We start from the raw sequence: 23,962 nt of genomic DNA on the forward strand, positions 1-23,962 counted from the left end.
TAAGCTTGTGGCAGTTACTCGATCTTTACCTGTTTTTTTTTTTTTTTAATGGAGAAAATGATGTATCATTAAAAATAAAGAAAATGTGATAGAAAGAGATGTCATAATGGCTGGACCAGTGAATATGCTCCTTCTCATATACTCCCCACCGCTCACTAAATTAGCTCCAGCACTGGATAGGGTTAACACCTACTTAACTCTTTGAGAATAATAAAAGACCTTTTTGATTAGCATCATCACAAGTGATTCATTGACTATGGGTCAGAAAATTTCCTACTCTCAAAGAAGTTAACTTGTCTGAAGTCACACAATTAGAAAGCAGCAGCAGAAGACTGCAACTTAGCCTTTCTGGCTCTCAAGCTGTCCCTGGTGTGGGAACGGGATGCAAAGTACAAGTGGAAAGGATAGATCATGAAGGAAAAGATGGACACGCTTTTACTCAAAAGGGAGAGATCCTGGATGAGATGCATGTGAGGTACGTTTGCAGTTGAAGTCGTAGGTAGGCAGTAATTGAAGGAATTTTTTAAAACTAATGATCAGGCCGAGGTGGGCGGATCACCTGAGGTCAGGAGATCGAGACCATCCTGGCTAACACAGTGAAACCCCGTCTCTACTAAAAATACAAAAAAATTAGCCAGGTGTGGTGGTAGGTGCCTGTAATCCCAGCTACTCGGGAGGCTGAGGCGGGAGAATGGCATGAAACCAGGAGGCAGAGCTTGCAGTGAGCCGAGATCGCGCCACTGCACTCCAGCCTGGGAGACAGAGTGAGACTTGGTCTCAAAAAAAAAAAAAAGAATAGAAAAGAAAAGAATGTCAACCTTTGTCCAGTTGAGATTAGAAACCAGGTATTTACAGTGGTGAAAATCCACCAATTCATACTCTAAAGTGAAAAAGGCATATCATTGGTTTGATTCCATTTTATAAAAAAACAAAACCTGTAGTGTGTAGAACACAAGTGTATGAAAATGTGTCCCTCCTAGGGAAGAGAGTGCTTTGTTTCTAGAAGGGGAGTGCTTTTGAGATTAGGAGAAAGGATTGTCACTTTTACTCTCTATTCTTCTGTATGGTTTGAATTTTTTATGATAGAAATGTATTTTTTCCAGTACTTGTGTAAAACATGCAGAATGTGAAATGATGGTCTAGTAAGGGTTCCTGAGCTGGGTGCATGTCTCTGTCTCCACAGAGATCACTTAGGATCTATTCTACAGTAACTTGAAGCTTCAGAGCCAGCAAAAGTCCCACCTGGCTCCTTCTAGCACAGCTTGCACCTCAGCCTCCCGAGTAGCTGGGACTACAGGCACCCGCCACCATGCCTGGCTAATTTTGTTTTTGTATTTTTAGTAGAGATGGGGTTTCACTGTGTTAGGATGGTCTATGATCTCCTGACCTCGTGATCCACCCGCCTCAGCCTCCCAAAGTGCTGGGATTACAGGCGTGAGCCACCGGTCCCGGCCAGGAACAGCTTTTAATAAACAGATGCAAGCACTATGGCTAGCTGAAACCTCCTACCCCAGCGGCAGTGGGCTCAGGTATCACTAATCTTCCAGAGCCGGCTCTGTTTTAGGCCACAGGTGCAAGCTGTGCTAGGAGCCAGGCGGGACTTTTGCTGGCTCCGAAGCTTCAAGTTACTGTAGAACAGGTTCTAAATGTTCTCTGTGGAGACAGAGACATGCATCCACCTCAGGAACCCTTTTTGTAATATTAATTCATATGGGTTTTTTTCTTTTTCTTTTTTTCTCTTTCCCATTTCCAGGAAGATCCATTATGTACCCTTTCCTTGGGGATTATCTAGTAGGAGAAAAGCAGTTGTTCAAAGACAAAGATTTCTCTTGCGTTTTGTGAAAGCTTCAATTCATCAAGGAGATTGTATTAGGTAGGGAGGGTGGCAAGGGGGAGGAGAAGGTGGGAGTCCTTGCATGGAAAGATATAGAAACAGAAAGTGGATATTTCTGCCAACTTTATGGAAGAGATGAAAAATGTTCCATGAGAATTGGGAGCTACTGTTCCGGTGTCTAGATTTCCGCAGGTGTGGGGTATATAGGTGAGACTGGATGGTAATACCAAGGCTCCCAGCCCTGGAAAATATTACTGTGTCCAAAAGGAAGTGGTATGTTAACTACATATTTCCAGGGGACTAGTGGGCTTGGATAATGAACATCTCAGTAATGCCTTACGTGGATCAAAGCCTGGAGAGGGTTTTCTATTTATTTTTCTCTTGCTAAGACCCATGGGAACTTTTGTATTAATCAGTTGGATATTCCCTTGAAGTCACAGTTTGAGGTAAAGGCTTGGATGCAGGTAATTTACTTAGGAATTAATCCAATGGAACAACAGTATGAGACAGAAAATAAGGGAAAGTTAACATGAGGTTGCATTATTTAGTTGGTTACTGCTATGGGCTCAAAAATTGTTCACCTGAAAGGGTCAAGGAACAAGCAAGAGAAGCATTCGTTCATGTGCTCCTGCCCCCTACTGGTTGGGGCAACAACCTCTCTGGTTTGTGTGTGTGGTAAGTGCTGAGTAGGCACCTATGGGCACGCATAGCAAGGACTCAGAGAAGCCCCGAAGCAGGAAGTGAGAAAAACAAAGGTTAAGTCTGAAGTGAGATACTGTCAGTGCGAAGAGGCGGAACCCTTCAGAGACCATTTTGTCACAGCTGGAATCTGAGCTGACGCTTAGAGGATGTGAACTGGGGCTGATACACGTTCCCTGTGGTGTCTGATACAGGGAAAGGGGTTCAATAATGACTAAGCAATATGGGGCATAGAGACTTAAACATTTTTTTTCTCCTGATTAAAAAAGTAATACAGGCTGGGTGTGGTGGTTCACACCTGCAATCCCAGCACCTTAAGGAGGCTGAGGTGGGAGGATCACTTGAAGCCAGGAGTTTGAGACCAGCCTGAACAACATACTAAGACTCTGTCTCTACAAAAAAGTTTCTTAAAAAATAACTGGGCATGGTGGCGCATGCTTGTAATTCTAGCTACATGGGAGGTTGATGCAGAAGGATCACTTGAGCCCAGGAATTTGAGGTTGCAGTGAGCTGTGATTGTACCACTGCACTCCAGCCTGGGCAACAGAATGAGACCCCCCAGTTCTAACAAATGTAATATATATATTTTTGGAGTCAAAATGAATTTAATTTGATTAAATGCAAATGTAATCTTCCTGATTTATCCTTGTTTTTGGTCTAAGGTTTATTCCTGTTATTGTAACACAATGCCTAATATAACAGGAATGTCTTAGTCTGTTTTTGGTTGCTATAACAGAATACCTGAGACTGGATAATCTATAAAGAAAAGAGGTTTGCAGTCAGAATGGCTATAATTAAAAAGTAAAAAAATAACAGGTGCTGGCAAAGAGAAAAAGGAATGCTTATACACTGTTGGTGGGAGGGTAAATTAGTTCAACCATTGTGGAAAGCAGTGTGGTGATTCCTCAAATTGCTAAAAACAGAACTACTGTTCAACCCAGCAATCCCATTACTGGGCATATACCCAAAGGAATATAAATCATTCTATCATAAAGGCACATGCATGTATATGTTCACTGCACCACTATTCACAATAGTGAATACATGGAATCAACCTAAACGTCCATCAATAATAGACTGGATAAAGAAAATGTGAGATATATATATATATAAAATGTGTATATATATAATGTATATACAATGTAAATATATCATGTATATATCATGTATATATCATATATATCATGTATATATCATGTATATATATATCATGTATATATATCATGATATATATACATGTATATATACATGATATATATCATGTATATATATACATGTATATATATCATGTATATATCATGTATATAAATCATGTATATATATCATGTATATATATCATGTATATATATCATGTATATATATATCGTATATATATATCATGTGTGTGTATATCTATATATATAATGTATATATATATCATGGAATACTAGGCAGCCATAAAAAAGAATGAGATCATGTCCTTTGCAGGATCATGGATGGAGCTGGAGGCCATTACCTTTAGCAAACTAATACAGGAACAGAAAACCAAATATCGCATATTCTTACTTATAAATGAGAGCTAAATATTGAGAACACATGCACACATAGAGGGAAACAACATATGCTGGGGCCTATTGGAGGGTGGGGTGTGGGAGAAGGGAGAGAATCAGAAAAAATAACTAATGAGTACTAGGCTTAATACCTGGGTGACAAAATAATCTGTACAACAAACCCCCATGACATGAGGTTACCTATATGACAAACCTGCACTTGTACCCCTTAACTTAATAAAAAGGAAGAAGAATAAGAAGAAAGAGGAAGAAGAAGAGGAGGAGGAGGAAGAAGAAGAAGAGGAGGAAGAAAAAGAGGAGGAAGAAGAAGAGGAGGAAGAACAAGAGGAGGAAGAACAAGAGGAGGAAGAAGAGGAGGAGGAGGAAGAGGAGGAGGAGAAGAGAAGGGAAGAGATGTGTTTTGGCTCATGGTTCTGGAGGCTGGGACATCTGAGATTGAAGAGCTGTATCTGTTGAGGGCCCCATGGTGATTCTTAACATGGTGGAAAAACAAGGGATCACATGGCAAGAAAAGAAGCAAGAATGAAACAAGAAAGCGGAACTCACCTTTATAATAACCCACTCTCGTGATAATAAGGCTCCCTCCCATGAGAACTAACTCACTCTTGTGAGAATGGCATTAATCCCTTCATGAGAGTGGAACCCCTATGACTTAAACACCTCTTATGGACCCTCCCACCTTTTAACACCATTACTTTAGGAACCAAATTTCAGCATGTGCTTTGGAGGCAACAAACCACATCTAAACCATAGCAAAGCACTAAACAACAACAACAATGTTAGTTCCTTTTTTCTAATCACACATCAATTAAGCATACACATGTATATACATGTCTAAAAAATATGAGGAATAATTCTTAGGAAGTTCTGTGATTCCACTGTGAGTTTGTACTGGTGTCATGTCAGCATTTGGCTCTGAATTTTCAAGAAACTGACCTGGGATCTCTTTGCTTCCCAAAATAGTTGCTTTGGGATTTGGCATGTATCTCCATTCATTATTCTGTAAAGAATCCCTGTAAAGATGGCTCCATTTAGAGTACAGCTGCTCAAACTTTAACGTGCACACAAATCACTCACACTGATGCTTATCTACCGTCTCTGCTATGTGTTTCTCTTTTGCACTTATCTTCTAACATACTACATATATAACCTACTCATCCTGTTTATTGTTTGCCTCCTCCACTAGGATGTGGACTTAACGAAGGCTGACATTTTGTCTGTGTCTCTGGTGCCTTGCTCAAAGTAAGCACTCAGTGTCAGCACTCCAATACATATTTGTGGAATAAATGAATAAATATGTAAATTCATCAAAGTAAGTTGCATTTGAAAGTATAATGAGTATTTGCTAGATATTAAGCATTGTGGGAGGTAGTTTGTCGAATCCCAAGATAAAATAACACTGGAAATACTTGGAGTCTGAAAACATGCTCAGACTAGATGCCTCTGCTATGTGACCTCTCCTGGCTCTCAGTGAATTTAAACAGGTTTGGTGCTGTCAGTCATGCTTTTATATCATGAGAGCAGCTTACCTAGAAGCTTTGTACTCTTATACCTGAAATAAGGTCAGCTGAGGAGGGTAGGGTTTTACTAGTACTGTTACTAAATTTTAGGAAAAAAAATGTAAGCTCTCAATTCAGCCTTTCTTATTAAAAATAAATCCAATCCCTGCCCCCCAACCCCCCCTGCCCCCACAAAAAAAAACACTGGGCAAAAACCAAAAACAAAACACTGGGCCCCTCCCTTCAGGAGTTGACAGGTTAGTGGGGAAGACAGACATGCATAAATAAATGTAATAAAGACAGAATTATCAAAACTCTGGTACAGACAGAAGCTGAATACTGTAAAAGCCCAAGGAATCAAGTCTGAATTGTGACTTGGGACAGCAAGGGGGGACGACATGAAGGTGGAAACATTTGAGTGATGGTAGAATTTTTACCGATGGGGGTGAGGAAGAAATTTCAGGGAAAGGGAACAACTGGAGCAGAGGCCTGGGGACAGAAATATATTCTTAATGTTTTATTCAAGCGATAACAATCTCTATTGTAAATGACCTGTGGGGTACTGTGTGGACAATAAGTGAGAAAAGGTTAACTAGGACCTGATAGTATAGAAACATGAAAATCAGAGTCTTTCATATTAGGGTCTTCCACTGTAGCCACATATGAAAAAAAATTCTTGCTCAGGCCCTGCATGAATTGTGCATGTGTATTTGAAAAGCTCCCTAGGTGGTCCTGCTGGGAGCTAAGATTATGACTTAAAAGATGATGTGGAAGGCAGTGTGAGAAGTGAGACGACTGGAGGAGGGAGGAACTGGAGGCCAGGGATCTGGGTGGAAGATTTGCAAAACCAGGGGAGAGTTTGTGGAGAAAGAAGACAAATCCAGTTCAAGTTAGTGGAGAGACTGGCAGCACTCTTATCTGCTAAATATTGAGGGTGACTCAAGATCCATAGGCTAGAAGCTAGCTTCAGTGATCCTTCCTCTTGCATTTCTGGCTCCATGAATTTCTCCTTTCTTTATTGGGAACATGTAACACAGATTCTAACTGGTCTTGGTATGTAGTATAACATAGTAATTAAGAAGCGTAAGGTCAAAGGACTTACCTTGCTCCATGACCTTGGGTAAGTCCTTACAGTTTCTTAGCCTCAATTTTCTCATCTGAAAAAAGGAAAAAATAAATATATTGAGAGGATTGAACATGCAAATACTTGGTTGAGTACCTCGCTGTGATAGTATGCTCTGCTGCGGTAAGCATTAATCCACAAATGCCTGTGGTTTTAGATGAGATTTATTTTTGAATCATGTTACTTGTCCACTGTGGATCAGCAGGGGGACTCTGCCCATTGTAGTTACTCAGGGACCCAGGCTGACAGAGTAGCTACCATCTTGAATATTGTTAGTACTTATGTCAAGGGGAAAGAGAACTCTGGAGGGTCTGGCACCAACAATTCAATGCTTGGTGCAGAACAGATACATGTCTGTAATCCCAGTATTCCGGAAGGCCTAAGTGGGAGGACTGCTTGAGGCCAGGAGTTCAAGATTAGCCTTGGAAACATAGTGAGACCCTGTCTCTACAAAGTTTAAAAAAGAAGAAGGAGGAGAAGAAGAGGGAGGAGAAGGAGGAGAAAAGACATACATACCATCCCTGCTGACAACTTACTGGCTATTGGCCAGGACCAATCATACGGTCCTACCCACTACAGGAGGGTTAAGAAGTGCAATCCTACCATGTGCTCAGTAGATGGGGGAGCCTGAAAGATTTGGTAGGCCTTTATTACTACTCTTTACTTATAACCTAAGATCTGCAATGTTAACTATCTTCCTTCCTGCACCTTGAGTCCTCTCCTTCCTGCCCCTTCCTCGAGTCCCCATTCCAGGGGGCCGCCATCCAATAGCTCCCCTCACCTAACTGGAAACAGAGTCCTCACAGTGCCCTCTAGTAGCACCTAGAGCTACTTCATTAGCCCTCGGAGGGAACTTAATTCTGAGGCATCTGGTGCAGAATTTACCCAGCAGGACTGAATAACATTAATTGTCGAGTTTGCTTTACTTTGTAAGCCTCATAAAAGCATTCAGGATAAGCCCTTATGCCTTGAGACTACCCTTTCAGGAGCACTCTGTGGAATCTATCCTTCCTTTTTGGCAATAATATCTAAACTTCAATAACTTAAAGGACCTAGATACAGAACCAAACATGTTTTCACTATGTAGATGCTTTCTATTGTATAAACTCCCCTTCTGTCTCCAACAATCTTTCCTTTCTTATGAACCATATAAATACTTATAGAGATAGAGCCAAAACAATTATGTAATTCCTGAAAGCCTATCTGCAAACTCAACTAGAATAATAATCCTTAATTATGAGAATAGAGAGGAGTTGCTTCTGAAGGAACCAAAATATCATGTTCCCAGTCTCCTATTATGGCTTGCTAACTAGAGTCCCTGGACACCTGACCACAACAGTATTTTCATATAATTGATTTCCTTTGTAATTCCATGTATTGTATTTTATACATTTAAAAACATTAATCTGAGAAGAGGCCCAAAACTTCACTAGTCCGCTAGAATCACTTGGCATCTTAACGTTGTAAGATTGAAGTTGTATTTGCCGGGGTGCGGAAACATTTTAAATCTTGCCACAGGGTGGTGCTATTGCTTTAAGAGTAAGAAAGAGTAAGTCAGCAGGTTGAACAAGAATCTGTTACCTCCAAGAAGATTGAGAAACAGAGTGGTGATGTGGTCACAGAAACTTTGCAATAGTCTTAGTCTTAAGTGGCAGTTAAAAATTCCCAGCAGATAAAATGCAAATCCGTTAGCTAAGACATTTTGGTCTAGAAATAAGATGTGGTTGGTAATGGGTTTTCCTATTTTAAAGTAGTACATAATACAAAAATGATATACCCCTCAAGGTTTTGAGGAGCCGTTAGCCAACCAATTACCTAAACATTCATTCTACACAAGATTAAAGATTTTCTTCAACACCCAGGTGGGTGACTGTGGTATCATTTCTCTCAACCGTGTTGTCAGAGTTTTATTTTTCCCGTTGGCTCCATTCTGGGTTTTTGTATGTAGACATCATACTTCACATGTACTGAATTCCAGCAAGGTGTAATCATGATGAGATGCACATGGCAATTTCAAAAGTAGAAGACACAACTCTTGAATAGGAACTGATAAATCAAATGATGAAAATTGCACAAAGAACCCAAGGAAGAAACATAAAACAGAGTTGGTTATACTGGCAAAAGCAACGTATACTTACAGACAAGACGACTTACCTCAAAACAATCTAGGGGAGAAGGTATAGTCAAAATAAGATGATTATGTGATAATTGTTAAAGCAGGGAGATAGGTAATTGGGAGTTCCTTGTACAATCTGTTTTTTTTACACATTTGAAGTTTTTCATTAAAATAATTAACATATCCATAAAATAATATAATGTTAAAGGGTTGAATTTTTGGTGATCAGTGAGTATATACAAAGCCACAGAATTATTGGAAGGGAAGGAAGGATGAACACTGATGCAGAAGAGGTTGTAAGTCACAGAAAATGGATAAACTTCAGGAAGGTGTGATACTGAGTTGTGGTACTCAATCCCTATTTAGATTAGATTTTTTTTGAGAAAAAGATTTTGTAACTTTTTTCTTTTTTCTTTTTTTAATTATACTTTAAGTTCTAGGGTACATGTGCGCAACGTGCAGGTTTGTTACATATGTATACCTGTGCCATGTTGGTGTGCTGCACCCATTAACTCGTCATTTACATTAAGTATATCTCCTAATGCTATCCCTCCCTCCTCCCCCCACCCCACATCAGGCCCCGGTGTGTGACGTTCCCCACCCTGTGTCCAAGTGTTCTCATTGTTCAATTCCCACCTATGAGTGGGAACATGTGGTGTTTGGTTTTCTGTCCTTGCAATAGTTTGCTCAGAATGATGATTTCCAGCTTCATCCATGTCCCTACAAAGGACATGAACTCATCCTTTTTTATGGCGCATAGTATTCCATGGTGTATATGTGCCACATTTTCTTAATCCAGTCTATCATTGATGGGCATTTGGGTTGGTTCCAAGTGTTTGCTACTGTGAATAGTGCCGCATAAACATACGTGTGCGTGTGTTTTTATAGCAGCATGATTTATAATCCTTTGGGTATATACCCAGCAATGGGATAGCTGGGTCAAATGGTATTTCCAGTTCTAGATCCTTACAGAATCGCAACACTGTCTTCCACAATGGTTGAATAGTTTACAGTCCCACCAACAGTGTAAAAGTGTTCCTATTTCTCCACATCCTCTCCAGCACCTGTTGCTTCCTGGCTATTTGATGATTGCCATTCTAACGGGTGTGAGATGGTATCTCATTGTGGTTTTGATTTGCATTTTTCTGATGGCCAGTGATGATGAGCATTTTTTCATGTGTCTCTTGGCTGCATAAATGTCTTCTTTTGAGAAGTGTCTGTTCATATCCTTCGCCCACTTTTTGATGGGGTTGTTTGATTTTTTCTTGTAAATTTGTTTAAGTTCTTTGTAGATTCTGGATATTAGCTGTTTGTCAGATGAGTAGATTGCAAAAATTTTCTCCCATTCTGTAGGTTGCCTGTTCACTCTGATGGTAGTTTCTTTTGCTGTGCAGAAGCTCTTTAGTTTAATTATATCCCGTTTGTCTGTTTTGGCTTTTGTTGCCATTGCTTTTGGTGTTTTAGTCATGAAGTCCTTGCCCATGCCTATGGCCTGAATGGTATTGCCTAGGTTTTCTTCTAGGGTTTTTATGGTTTTAGGTCTAACATGTAAGTCTTTAATCCATCTTGAATTAATTTTTGTATAAGGTGTAAGGAAGAGATCCAATTTCAGCTTTCTACCTATGGCTAGCCAGTTTTCCCAGCACCATTTATTAAATAGGGAATCGTTTCCCCATTTCTTTTTTTTGTCAGGTTTGTCAAAGATCAGATGGTTGTAGATGTATGGTATTATTTCTGAGGGCTCTGTTCTGTTCCATTGGTCTATATCTCTGTTTTGGTACCAGTACCATGCTCTTTTGGTGACTGTAGCCTTGTAGTATAGTTTGAAGTCAGGTAGCATGATGCCTCTAGCTTTGTTCTTTTGGCTTAGGATTGTCTTGGCAATGCAGGCTTTTTTTTGGTTCCATATGAACTTGAAAGTAGTTTTTTCCAATTATGTGAAGAAAGTCATTGGTAGCTTGATGGGGATGGCATTGAATCTACAAATTACGTTGGGCAGTATGGCCATTTTCAGGATATTGATTCTTCCCATCCATGAGCATGGAATGTTCTTCCATTCGTTTGTGTCCTCTTTTATTTCGTTGAGCAGCAGTTTGAAGTTCTCCTTGAAGAAGTCGTTCACATTCCTTGTAAGTTGGATTCCTAGGTATTTTATTCTCTTTGTAGTAATTGTGAATGGGAGTTCAGTCATGATTTGGCTCTCTGTTTGTCTGTTTTTGGTGTAGAGGAATGCTTGTGATTTTTGCACATTGATTTTGTATCCTGAGACTTTGCTGAGGTTGCTTATCAGCTTAAGGAGATTTTGGGCTGAGACGATGGGGTTTTCTAGATATACAATCGTGTCGTCTGCAAACAGGGACAATTTGGCTTCCTTTTTTCCTAATTGAATACCCTTTATTTCCTTCTCCTGCCTGATTGCCCTGGCCAGAACTTCCAGCACTATGTTGAATAGGAGCGGTGAGAGAGGGCATCCCTGTCTTGTGCCAGTTTTCAAAGGGAATGCTTCCAGTTTTTGCCCATTCAGTATGATATTGTCTGTGGGTTTGTCATAAATAGCTCTTATTATTTTGAGATACGTCCCGTCAATACCTAGTTTATTGAGACTTTTTAGCATGAAGGGCTGTTGAATTTTGTCAAAGGCCTTTTCTGCATCTATTGAGATAATTGTGTGGTTTTTGTCTTTGGTTCTGTTTATATGATGGATTATGTGTATTGACTCATGTATGTTGAACCAGCCTTGCATCACAGGGATGAAGCCCACTTGATCATGGTGGATAAGCTGTTTGATGTGCTGCTGGATTCGGTTTGCCAGTATTTTACTGAGGATTTTCGCATTGATGTTCATCAGGGATATTGACCTAAAATTCTCTTTTTTGGTTGTGTCTCTGCCAGGCTTTGTTATCAGGATGATGCTGGCCTCATAAAATGAGTTACGGAGGATTCCCTCTTTTTCTATTGGTTGGAATAGTTTCAGAAGGAATGGTACCAGCTCCTCTTTGTACCTCTGGTAGAATTCGGCTGTGAATCCATCTGGTCCTGGACTTCTTTTGGTTGGTAGGCTATTAATTATTGCCTCAATTTCAGAGCCTATTGTTGGTCTATTCAGGGATTCAACTTCTTCCTGGTTTAGTCTTGGGAGGGTGTATTTGTCCAGGAATTTATCCATTTCTTCTAGATTTTCTAGTTTATTTGCATAGAGGTGTTTATAGTATTCTCTGACGGTAGTTTGTATTTCTGTGGGATCAGTGGTGATATCCCCTTTATCATTTTTTATTGCATCTATTTGATTCTTCTCTCTTTTCTTCTCTATTAGTCTTGCTAGTGGTCTATCAATTTTGTTGATCTTTTCAAAATACCAGCTCCTGGATTCATTGATTTTTTGAAGGGTTTTTTGTCTCTCTATCTCCTTCAGTTCTGCTCTGATCTTAGTTATTTCTTGCCTTCTGCTAGCTTTTGAATGTGTTTGCTCTTGTTTCTCTAGTTCTTTTAATTGTGATGTTAGGGTGTCAATTTTAGATCTTTCCTGCTTTCTCTTGTGGGCATTTAGTGCTATAAAATTTCCCGCTACACACTGCTTTAAATGTGTCCTAGAGATTCGGTATATTGTGTCTTTGTTCTCATTGGTTTCATTGGTTTCAAAGAACATCTTTATTTCTGCCTTCATTTTGTTATGTACCCAGTAGTCATTCGGGAGCAGGTTGTTCAGTTTCCATGTAGTTGTGTGGTTTTGAGTGAGTTTCTTAATCCTGAGTTCTAGTTTGATTGCACTGTGGTCTAAGAGACAGTTTGTTATAATTTCTGTTGTTTTGCATTTGCTGAGGAGTGCTTTACTTCCAACTATGTGGTCAATTTTGGAATAAGTGCGATGTGGTGGAGAATGTATATTCTGTTGATATGGGGTGGAGAGTTCTGTAGATGTCTATTAGGTCTGCTTAGTGCAGAGCTGAGTTCAATTCCTGGATATCCTGGTTAACTTTCTGTCTCATTGATCTGTCTAATGTTGACAGTGGGGTGTTAAAGTCTCCCATTATTATTGTGTGGGAGTCTAAGTCTCTTTGTAGGTCTCTAAGGACTTGCTTTATGAATCTGGGCGATCCTGTATTGGGTGCACATATATTTAGGATAGTTAGCTCTTCTGTTGAATTGATTCCTTTACCATTATGTAATGGCCTTCTTTGTCTCTTTTGATCTTTGTTGGTTTAAAGTATGTTTCATCAGAGACTAGGATTGCAACCCCTGCTTCTTTCTGTTTTCCATTTGCTTGATAGATCTTCCTCCATCCCTTTATTTTGAGCCTATATATGTCTCTGCACCTGAGATGGGTTTCCTGAATACAGCACACTGATGGCTCTTGACTCTTTATCCAATTTGCCAGTCTGTGTCTTTTAATTGGAGCATTTAGCCCATTTACATTTAAGGTTAATATTGTTATATATGAATTTGATCCTGTCATTATGATGTTAGCTGGTTATTTTGCTCGTTAGTTGATGCAGTTTCTTCCTAGCATCGATGGGCTTTACAATTTGGCATGTTTTTGCAGTGGCTGGTAACAGTTGTTCCTTTCCACATTTAGTGCTTCCTTCAGGAGCTCTTGTAAGGCAGGCTTGGTGGTGACAAAATCTCTCAGCATTTGCTTGTCTGTAAAGTATTTTATTTCTCCTTCACTTATGAAGCTTAGTTTGGCTGGATATGAAATTCTGGGTTGAAAATTATTTTCTTTAAGAATGTTGGATACTGGCCCCCACTCTCTTCTGCCTTGTAGAGTTTCTGCCAAGAGATCTGCTGTTAGTCTGATGGGCTTCCCTTTGTGGGTAACCCGACCTTTCTCTCTGGCTGCCCTTAACATTTTTTCCTTCGTTTCAACTTTGGTGAATCTGACAATTATGTGTCTTGGAGTTGCTCTTCTTGAGGAGTATCTTTGTTGCGTTCTCTGTATTTCCTGAATTTGAATGTTGGCCTGCCTTGCTACGTTCAGGAAGTTCTCCTGGATAATATCCTGAAGAGTGTTTTCCAACTTGGTTCCATTCTCCCCGTCATTTTCAGGTACACCAATCAGACGTAGATTTGGTCTTTTCACATAGTCCCGCATTTCTTGGAGGCTTTGTTCATTTCTTTTTACTCTTTTTTCTCTAAACTCCTCACTTCATTTCATTCATTTGATCTTCCATCACTGATACCCTTTTTTCCAGTTGATCGAATCGACTACTGAAGCTTGTGCTTGTGTCACGTAGTTCTCGTGCCATGGTTTTCAGCTGCAACAGGTCATTTAAGGTCTTCTCTATGCTGTTTATTCTACTTAGCCATTTGTCTAATCTTTTTTCAAGGTTTTTAGCTTCTTTGCGATGGGTTCAAACATCCTCCTTTAGCTCGGAGAAGTTTGTTATTACCGATTGTCTGAAGCCTTCTTCTCTCAACTCGTCATTCTCCATCCAGCTTTGTTCCATTGCTGGCTAGGAGCTGCATTCCTTTGGAGGAGAAGAGACGCTCTGATTTTTAGAATTTTCAGCTTTTCTGCTCTGGCTTCTCCCCATCTTTGTGGTTTTATCTACCTTTGGTCTTTGATGACGGTGACGTACAGATGGGGTTTTGGTGTGGATGTCCTTTCTGTTTGTTAGTTTTCCTTCTAATAGTCAGGACCTTCAGCTGCAGGGCTGTTAGAGTTTGCTGGAGGTCTACTCCAGACCCTGTTTGCCTGGGTATCACCAGCAGAGGCTGCAGAACAGTGAATAGTGCAGAACGGCAAATGTTGCTGCCTGATCCTTCCTCTGGAAGCTTCATCTCAGAGGGGCACCCGGCTGTATGAGGTGTTAGTTGGCCCCTTCTGGGAAGTGCCTCCCAATTAAGCTACTCGGGGGTCAGGGACCCACTTGTGAAGGCAGTCTGTCAGTTGTCCAATCTCAAACTTGGTGCTGGGAGAACCACTACTCTCTTCAAAGCTGTCAGACAGGGCCGTTTAAGTCTGCAGAAGTTTCTGCTGCCTTTCATTCAGCTATGCCCTGCCCCCAGAGGTGGAGTCTACAGAGGCAGGCAGGCATCCCTGAGCTGTGGTGGGCTCCACCCAGTTAGAGCTTCCCGGCCGCTTAGTTTACCTACTGAAGCCTCAGCAATGGTGGACGCGCCTCCCCCAGCCTTGCTGCTTCCTTGTAGTTTGATCTCAGACTGCTGTGCTAGCAGTGAGTGAGGCTCTTTGGGCATGGGACCCTCTGAGCCACGCAGGGGATATAATCTCCTGGTGTGCCGTTTGCTAAGACCATTGGAAAAGTGCAGTATTAGGGTGGGAGTGTCCTGATTTTCCAGGTACTGTCTGTCACAGCTTCCCTTGGCTAGGAAAGGGAATTCCCCAACCCCTTGCACTTCTTGGGTGAGGTGATGCCCCGCCCTGCTTCGGCTCATGCTCCGTGGGCTGCATCCACTGTCCAACAAGCCCCAGTGAGATGAACCCAGTATCTCAGTTGGAAATGCAGAAATCACCCATCTTCTGCATCACTCACGCTAGGAGCTGTAGACTGGGGCTGTTCCTATTTGGCCATTATGGAACCTCTTTTTTCTGTCAGATCTAAAAATTAGTTTTTATGAAACTTTAAGTCTCTTGGACCTTTGTTTGGGAATAGATGAGTTTGGAGTAAGGGAATTGGTGACAGTCAGCAAAAACCAGGTATTAGGAAAGACAGGATACTCTCTCTCCAGCATTTTTAGGCAAAAGGGTCAGGAAGAAAGCTGGTCTTTCCTATTATCCTTGTAAATTCTTCATGGTTTTAAAAACAGAAGCCTTAATTAGTTTATTTTTATTAACTATGATCCACTTGAAGATATTTGTTTTGAGAAATCTATTATATGTTCATTGACAAAAGAACTTTCCAGGTTGTTATAAATACATGTCCGTGGAATTTAGTATTTTTGAAAAGGTCAGATAGAAAGGCTTTTTTATCCATGAATGCCTCCATATCTGCTTTAACCATGAGAGAAAAAAAACGCCTTTAAACTGACCCTTCTTAGCATTCAGAAAACCCCTCATTTTTTACTTTTAGCAAGATAACTAAGGAAGATCTTTCTATTTTTAGTTTTACAAGGACAAGTAAGAATTGCAACTTCCTCTCTACCAATGCAAGAGTAGTACTTTATCCTCTTGTATAAAATAAACAATTTATTAATGGTAATGCACTACAGTTTTATTTAAACCAAAAATACCTATAAGCCAATTAGGAATGCAGTCATTTAAAAATCATCTAATTGGTAAGCTGATTTTTTTTTCTCCCATATCTTGTCTACCATTAAGATTCCACCATGAGGTTGGAGTCTGCAAGAAGAGGATGTGACTTAGCAGAAGTGGAAAGCATGAATGTTGCCCCTTCGGGTTCCAGGGGATTGCGGGGGAGAAGGGAAACAGATCGAAGAGAGATGAAGGGTGAGGATCAAGTGGCCTAGTCTCCACTCTCTGAGTTTTGACCAGAATGAGAGCATCCATGTTGAGGGGTATTGCCTTGTTCCACATTTGGGGCTCCGGAGGGAGCTTCTCTACCAACTGGGAGCAGCCACAGCACAGATCTCTGTGGCACAGCCTGATTGCACAGAGTATGGGCCTGAGTTAAGTTTTCCTGAGTTGTCCTTTGTTTCTAGGTGGCAAAGATGAAAAGTCTCTGTGTATTGCTGAAGGGGCATGAGGAAGGTGGGCCTGCTATGGGGTCTGCTATGGTAAAAATGGCACAGCTTATGTAGGGATCATAGGTCAGAGCTGGATAGGGAAAAGGCAGTGTCTTAGAGGAGTCTTCAGCATCAGTTGAAAGCCAAGGCAAGGCTGAGCCATCTGGAAGAGCACAATGTGGTTCTGATGAAGCGGAGAGATGAAACCACCATGAGGTACCACATCGCACTTCAGCAGCACTGGCCAGGAGAAGGTACAGGGATGGGACCAGTCACCCTTGAGCACTCACCAGGGAGCAATGTGGAATAGCCCCACAATGGCAAAGACAAGCAGTGGTCCAGATGCCATAACAAGGATTTGAGGACTTCATGTCACCTCTGCTGTCATTGAACATCCAGCTATTGCCCTTTTTCTATGAACCCAGATGACAAAAAGGAGTGGCTCTGGAGGAAGGTGGTGAAAATTTGAGAGATTAAACTACTAAAAGAGATTTAGTGCTTATCTAAAGAGGCTATTTAAATTATTTCAGTAGATTAAGTTTACTGGAGTGACATAACAGTTAGTGGTTCCCCTTCCCCACAATACCCGACAAGTGGGAGCACATGAAGAGAATCTGATTCATTATACACCAAAAAAGATATTACTGTACATGTTCTCTACACATCTAAGTATAGTATAAGTATTTTTGAATCATTATTTATACAACTGCTATAAATAAATACAAGTATTTTATGTATAGAAACTAAAGACCTTTAAAAAATCAGAACACTGTATAATGAAAAGATTAATGAAAACTCCTTTAGTGGTCTCTTCATAGTTTAAGTTTGTGGTTGATACTGCCTCTACTTCAGAAAAGAAGGAGAGACAGTTAACAACAAAATAAGAATAGCTAATGCTGACTGAGTGGTTCTTCTTTCTGCTAGGCACTGTTTTAGATGTTGTAAAGTACATTGTTGAATCTACAAGGTAGCAGCATTTTATTACACCTATTTGATAAATGAGAGAAATGAGACTCAGAAGGGTGGAGCAACTGGCCCAAGTTTTCATAGCTAGGAACTGGGAGAGATGGGCTACAAACCTACTTAGCTTTCAAAGCCTGTGTTTTTAACCACTATGCTACCAAAATAAAAACTTAAATATCTGAGGGAAAGAGGCAGCAATTATATCCAAAGAAGGCTAGCACAGTCTTCATAACCAAACATTAAATTTACCTTACCAAATATCCAGAGCAACTAAAACTTATCTTTGTTTATCAGATGTCCAGGAACTAAACTCAAAAGGAAATTATGAAAAGTAACATTGGACATTCTGCTCAACGAAGTTTACAAAAATTTTGACAAAGAGCTCAAGAAAATAAGCATATCTGCTAACTAAGAAAATGAAGGTAGCTTGGACTCATTGCAATGTGTCAGATATTATGCCAGATCCTTCACATGAATTATCTTCTCTAATGCTCACAATAAATGCTCTGAAGGTAGGACTTTATTGTTCTTATTTTACAGATAAGGAAACCGAGGCTCAGGCAAAGCTTCTTGAGACCCTGCAGTTAGTAAAGGATAGAGTTAGGATTTGATCTTGCATGCTTGACCATCACATCCTACTGCCTCCTGCTACTACAGTACACCATGATGTTCATCAGATGGTCACTGCCAGGACCAAGATGCTGCTAATGTATACTGGAACAGCCCCATGGTTTACCTGTGATTGGCATCCATCCTGACTGGTCTGTGCCTATGCTCTCACTTGTTATACATTTTAAATATCATCTCTGTCAACTTCCAGTGAAAAGGTTAGGGAGTCAAGATATGTCCTCAACCACTGAGAGCAATCCCTGCTTTGAAAGCACTTTTGCACAAATGAAATATATAAATAAATAAATTCCAAAAATGTAAAGCCATTATTTCAAATGATTTTAAATGGCCAAACTGAATGTTTTGGCAGCTGGGTGACTTTATGGAAAAAAAACAAATTGCTGATGAATCAGCAATTTGGTTAAAGTCCTTTTTTTGGGGAGTGGCAATCAATAAAATGGGAGGATTGGAAAAGAGCAATTTATAATCGTTAGGTTTGCGTAGGTCACATTTTGTTTCTGATGTATGGTATCAAGGGATGTTGGTGGTGAATTTAAGTGCCAGGCATAACCCTGGGGCCAAGCAAATGGTGGGCAGGTATAGGAAACAGGAATTTGGCTCAGGCAGAATGAGTGGGAACTGAGGGGAGCCACTCTAGTAAGGGTAAGTTCAATGAGGATGTCAAAGCAGGTCCAAGTATGGCCTGACTATCAGAAGGCAAAGAAAACAAAAACAATTGAAGACATAGTAAATGCCTGCTGAAGTTTTTTTTTTTTTTTTTTTTGAGACAGAGTCTCGCTGTCACCCAGGCTGGAGTGCAGTGGCGCGATGTCGGCTCACTGCAGGCTCCGCCCACCGGGTTTCACGCCATTCTCCTGCCTCAGCCTCCCGAGTAGCTGGGACTACAGGCGCCCGCCACCTCGCCCGGCTAATTTTTTGTATTTTTAGTAGAGACGGGGTTTCACTGTGTTAGCCAGGATGGTCTCGATCTCCTGACCTCGTGATCTGCCCGCCTCGGCCTCCCAAAGTGCTGGGATTACAGGCGTGAGCCACCGTGCCCGGCCTACCTGCTGAAGTTTTAAGAGAAACACAAGTTTTTCTCTTGGCCCTTCAACTCATGGGAGAGTCTTTTAGAAACAGCACAAGTGCACTCTTTGTTTCTTCTTGTTTCTTCCTCCATCTTGTTCAGAATGTGGATACTGAACGTGGTCCATGTTGGACCATGAAGTCAAGTCTCTACAGAAAGGAGCAAGAAGATAGAGAGAACTTGATCTCTGCACCAAAACATGATGCACCATACTACCTCTAGATCTCTGATGTGGACTTTGATTTGGGGGTAATAAATTTCTGTGCTACCTGAACCATTATTGTGTTGGTTGTTGATCACCTGCATCTGAACTTAATCCTAACTAATAAATACCATTTACCATAGGTGAAGTTTACCAGGAAGCAGACTGCAATGAAGATTGGCATGAGGAAGTATTTTAGGGGGTGCCCTTGGAATCCACAATTGTGGAAGGGAAGGAGGCAGGATTGGACAGATGGAGAAGATGAGCTGTGATGTAATCACAACAAAAGCCCCAGCTGACTACATGAAAAGCTCTCGTGCTGGCATGGTCATTGAGAGTTATCCTGAGTAGGGGATAGGTAGCCCAGCCTTTATGTGCTCATGCTGACCAGCCATTCTGCGTGGGCTGCATCCAGGGAAGGGAGTGTGACTTTGGTTGAGGCAGATCTTTATATTCAAAGAACTTCCCAAAGAGGGATGACAGCTGAGGTCTTACAACAGGTTGGGGAACTTGTTCCTGGTAGTTGAACAGGATGGCACGGCACAGCCCCCAGTCTTAAAATAAGAACCACTTGTTCTTATTTTAAGATGATGTATTTTTGAGTTATTGATGGTTTAAAAGTGGTACTCAATCAGTTTTAATGCTTTCAGTTGCAAGTAACAGAACATCCAACTTAAAGGAAAGGGGCAAGCTTTCAGGAAAGGATCTTTAAGTCATCTACATTTGGGTATAAGTGACAGCCACAGAATATTTACCCTTTTTTGGAAGTAATTTTATCAGGAGACCAAAGCTTTTAGCTAAAAACATAAATTTCAAACAATAGGACAGTCATTTTACTGGAACAAAATAAATAATTTCAAAGAAACTATTACCTTCTCAAAGACTAGACTGCGATTGTGAACCCCTGAAATATCCACAGATCCTGAGGAGTGCCCAGCTGTCTTGACAAGGAAACAGAGAGTCAAGAAGTTTAGTGAGGTCAACAAGAATCCTGCAGCATCTCATCTTCCAGATCTGCAGCAGCCTGTGTTGCAGTCCTACTAAGCTGAAGGCTTAACCATGTCTGCCAGTTCAGGGTATGGAACACTGGTTACTATTTATTTTCCTTCTTTCTTCCTGTAGTGGATATTCTCCTTCAGTGGCCACACAACATCAAAGATTCGCCTTCATTTTTGTATTTTCTACATTCTGTGTACTACCTTCTCAATGTAGAAGCCAGAAAACTTACACATGCTCAGATTCCTGTATAGTTATAGTGCAATCATGTGACCTATTTTCTATGAATCATATGTATCCACATGAGACCCGGATTTCTTCAAGGGCAGTGTGACGAGATAGTCACAGACAGCGGGAATGATCTTCTGGTACTTTATCCTGAGCATTATAGATGTTTAATGACAATGACAGTGACAAACCCTCAAAAGCACCCACACCCCCACCTCACCCAAATTGTGGTCTGGGCACTGGGTTTGGCTATGTGGCCTCAGAGTCTGGCCTCTGATCCTCCCAGAGAATCTGTGAGCTATCAGTTATTGTTTAACAAATCTCTCCACCTTATTTTTTTCTTAGACTAGCTAGAAAGGATTCTACTGTTTGCAGCTAACAATATACTCCTGAAAGGCAAATACAGTCAGTAAAGGCCCATATCAGCCAAATCCCACCTTACATGTATTAGTATATTCTGAATTTTTCACTCATTAATATCTTGACTTCTGCATTAAATCTATAGCCTCAACCTTGCACCACATGTCTTACATTCACTTTCTCTTTCCTATAAGGAAGTGGTGCTAACTGAATGACATGGGTGTCAGCAGAACATGCTGCAGCTTTACAAAAATGCTTTGTAATATTATGAGATAGCTTTCTTCCTTCTCCTTTTTGTTTCTGATCTGTTTTTGTTTTTCAGGCAGACGAAATTGCTAAGGTAATCTTCAAAGGCAAGGCATCAAAATGGTCTTTTTTTTGAGACAAGTTCTTGCTCTGTTACCCAGGTTGGAGTGCAGTGATGTGATCATAGCATAATGCAGCCTCAGCCTCCTGGGCTCAAGCGATCCTCCCACCTCAGCCTCCCAAGAACTAGGACTACAGGTGTGTGCTAATTTTTTAATTTTTATTTTTGTAGAATTGGGGGGGTCTTGTTATGTTGTCCGGGCTCATGTAAAATCTTAGCCACTAGGAATATCATTTATGGCCAAAACCACATATCAAGGACTTGACCGCCCTTTCCCTACATGGGTATTTCCCTGAACGGTTTTGTTTTTGGAGACAGAGTCTTTGTTGCCCAGGCTGGAGTGCAGTGGCACAATCACGGCTCACTGCAACTTCCACCTCCTGGGCTGAAGCGATTCTCCTGCCTCAGCCTCCCGAGTAACTGGGATTACAGGCCTGTGCCACCACAACCAGCTAAATTTTGTGTTTTTTTGTAGAGACGGGGTTTCACCATGCTGCCCAGGCTGGTCTCGAACTCCTGAGCTCAAGTGATCCACCTGCCTCAGCCTCCCAAAGTGCTAGGATTACAGGTATGAGCAACCATACCCGGACCTGAACCAGCCCTGAACTGTTCTTAACCTTCAAAATAGTGAGCAACGACCAGTTCTAGCCTGACACCCAGTCCACAGGGAGACTCATGACTGTCTGCTCTCTTATTACTTAACAGTGATTGATTTTGAGATTGGGCAATGTTATGGGGATTGACTTATTGAGAATATTTTCTGAAGTTTTCTTTTTTTGGAACTGCTTTAGAAGTTATAATGTGAACATTCTCCAATGACACGTGATTTTGCTGCTGCAATTATACAAGCGCAAAGAGCTGTAGCACTTGGATGTGCCCAGGACCTACAGTCTTCCTCTTTGTGCATGATACGTGGGAGCTCAGGCATGGAGAAAAATATCAGAAAATCAAAGTTCTGACGGGCTTTGAGAGGGCCAGGTTAATATATTTTTAGTTTTACTTCTGTTAAGATTAGGTTAAAAGTTCCATATTATCATCATCTTCAAGTGCTAATTATTTACCAGATTTTCAATCACGAATTCTAATAGGAGAATCCGTATTTAAGATCTGCAGTAGACTGAATCAAAGGTCTAAATTCTTCATCTTTTCCTGTATCCATGCCATTTGCCACCTAACTTTTCAGTTTCTCCCTCTAAAGCAGGGTTTCTTAATCTCAGCACTATTGACATTGGGGCTGGGTAATTCTTTGCTGTGGAGAGCTGTACTGGGCATTGTAGGATGTTTAACTGCATCCATGGCTTCTGCCTAATGGATGTCAGTATAATTACTCACCATCTGCGATTGTGACAACCAAAAATGCCTCTAGACATTGCCAATGCCCTCCCATGGGGGACAGAATCTCCTCTAGCTGGGAACCACCACTCTAAATGTGGGTAGTTCTCACAATGACTTCGGACTCAAGCAATGTAACTTTCTGTGTCAAAGAAAAACTTGAAATATATTTGTGTAGCGAAGCTTGCCCTCTTGTGCCTCTTATATCACCATGAGTAGAATGTCTCCAGGGAAGCTGCTCTGTCTTCATCCTGAGCCCTAGAATGAAGCATCTGGGGCACAGCCACCTTGGCTGATCCAAGAAGTGTGTATCCAAAGAAGTGTGATCCAAAGAAGTAGGACCACCCCAGCTACCAAGTCCTGAAGTAGAGTTGTTTCCTCCAACCTCAGACATGTGAGAAATAGATGGACATTGTATGCCTCTGAGATTTTGTGGTTGTTTGTTATGTGGCAAAAGCTGACTGATACAGACCGCTTAGCCAAAGTAAAGTATATCCAACTCTTAGTCATATTGTATTGGATTTTTTAGTTGCTTACTATGTCTTGAGACTCTCCCTCACTCCTGATTGTAGCTAATCCTCTCTGTCAAGGATGCTTCTGCTTCAAACTAATCCTTCCATCTCTCTTTAGAGAGATACCTGCAACCACTTGACCACCTACTTGATGTGAATTTAGGCAATGAAACTGGATTGTTTGTCCTTTTAGTATTGAATTTTATAGGGATTCTTTATATATTCTGGATACAAGTCCTTTGCCAGATATATAAATTGCAAATATTTTCCCCAATCTGTTGCATTTTTTCAGTTTAATAGCATCTTTTGATGAGCAAAAAATAAAAGTAATTTTGATGAATCTAATCTATCTTTTTTTGTCTTTTCTGGTTAGAGCATTTTTTGTTCTAAGAAAGCTTTGCCTAGATTGCAAAGATATTCTCTATCTTTTCTTCTTTATAGTTGTAGCTTTAGTGTTTAGCTTTTATAGATTAGCTTCATAGTCTTAGCTTTTGTATTAGGGCTATGAGCTATCTTGAATTAATTTTTGTGAATGGTGTGAGTTGTGGGTCAAGATTAATTTTCATTCATGTAAATACCCAGATTTAGTAAATTTTAATATAATATGTTATTGAAAAAAGCAGGATGTAAAATATATACTGTAGAGTCAGAACCATTTTTAATCTTATTTAAAGAAATAGGAAATAAATGCAATCAGATTAATAGATGTCATTGGTAGGACTTTGGGTGAGTTTTTTCTTCTTCCTACTTTTCTGTATTTTCCAGTTTTCTATGCTAAAGTAATATTAACTTAATAATTTGGAGGAAAGCTCTAGTTTTCTTTTCTTTTCTTTTTTTTTTTTGA

The 23,962-nt window shown here is 40.6% G+C and overlaps 1 long non-coding RNA gene across 1 annotated transcript; it reads left to right on the plus strand.

The window, feature by feature from the left end:
* Positions 1-326: 326 nt before the first annotated feature.
* On the plus strand, positions 327-18,444 carry LOC100606029. The gene is made up of 2 exons (XR_001114277.2): positions 327-475; positions 18,103-18,444. It is a non-coding gene; the product is annotated as an uncharacterized LOC100606029 (long non-coding RNA).
* The last annotated feature ends 5,518 nt before the right edge of the window (positions 18,445-23,962 follow it).

The sequence above is a fragment of the Nomascus leucogenys genome, chromosome 1a (genome assembly GCF_006542625.1).
Source record: "Nomascus leucogenys isolate Asia chromosome 1a, Asia_NLE_v1, whole genome shotgun sequence".
NCBI lineage: Eukaryota > Metazoa > Chordata > Mammalia > Primates > Hylobatidae > Nomascus > Nomascus leucogenys.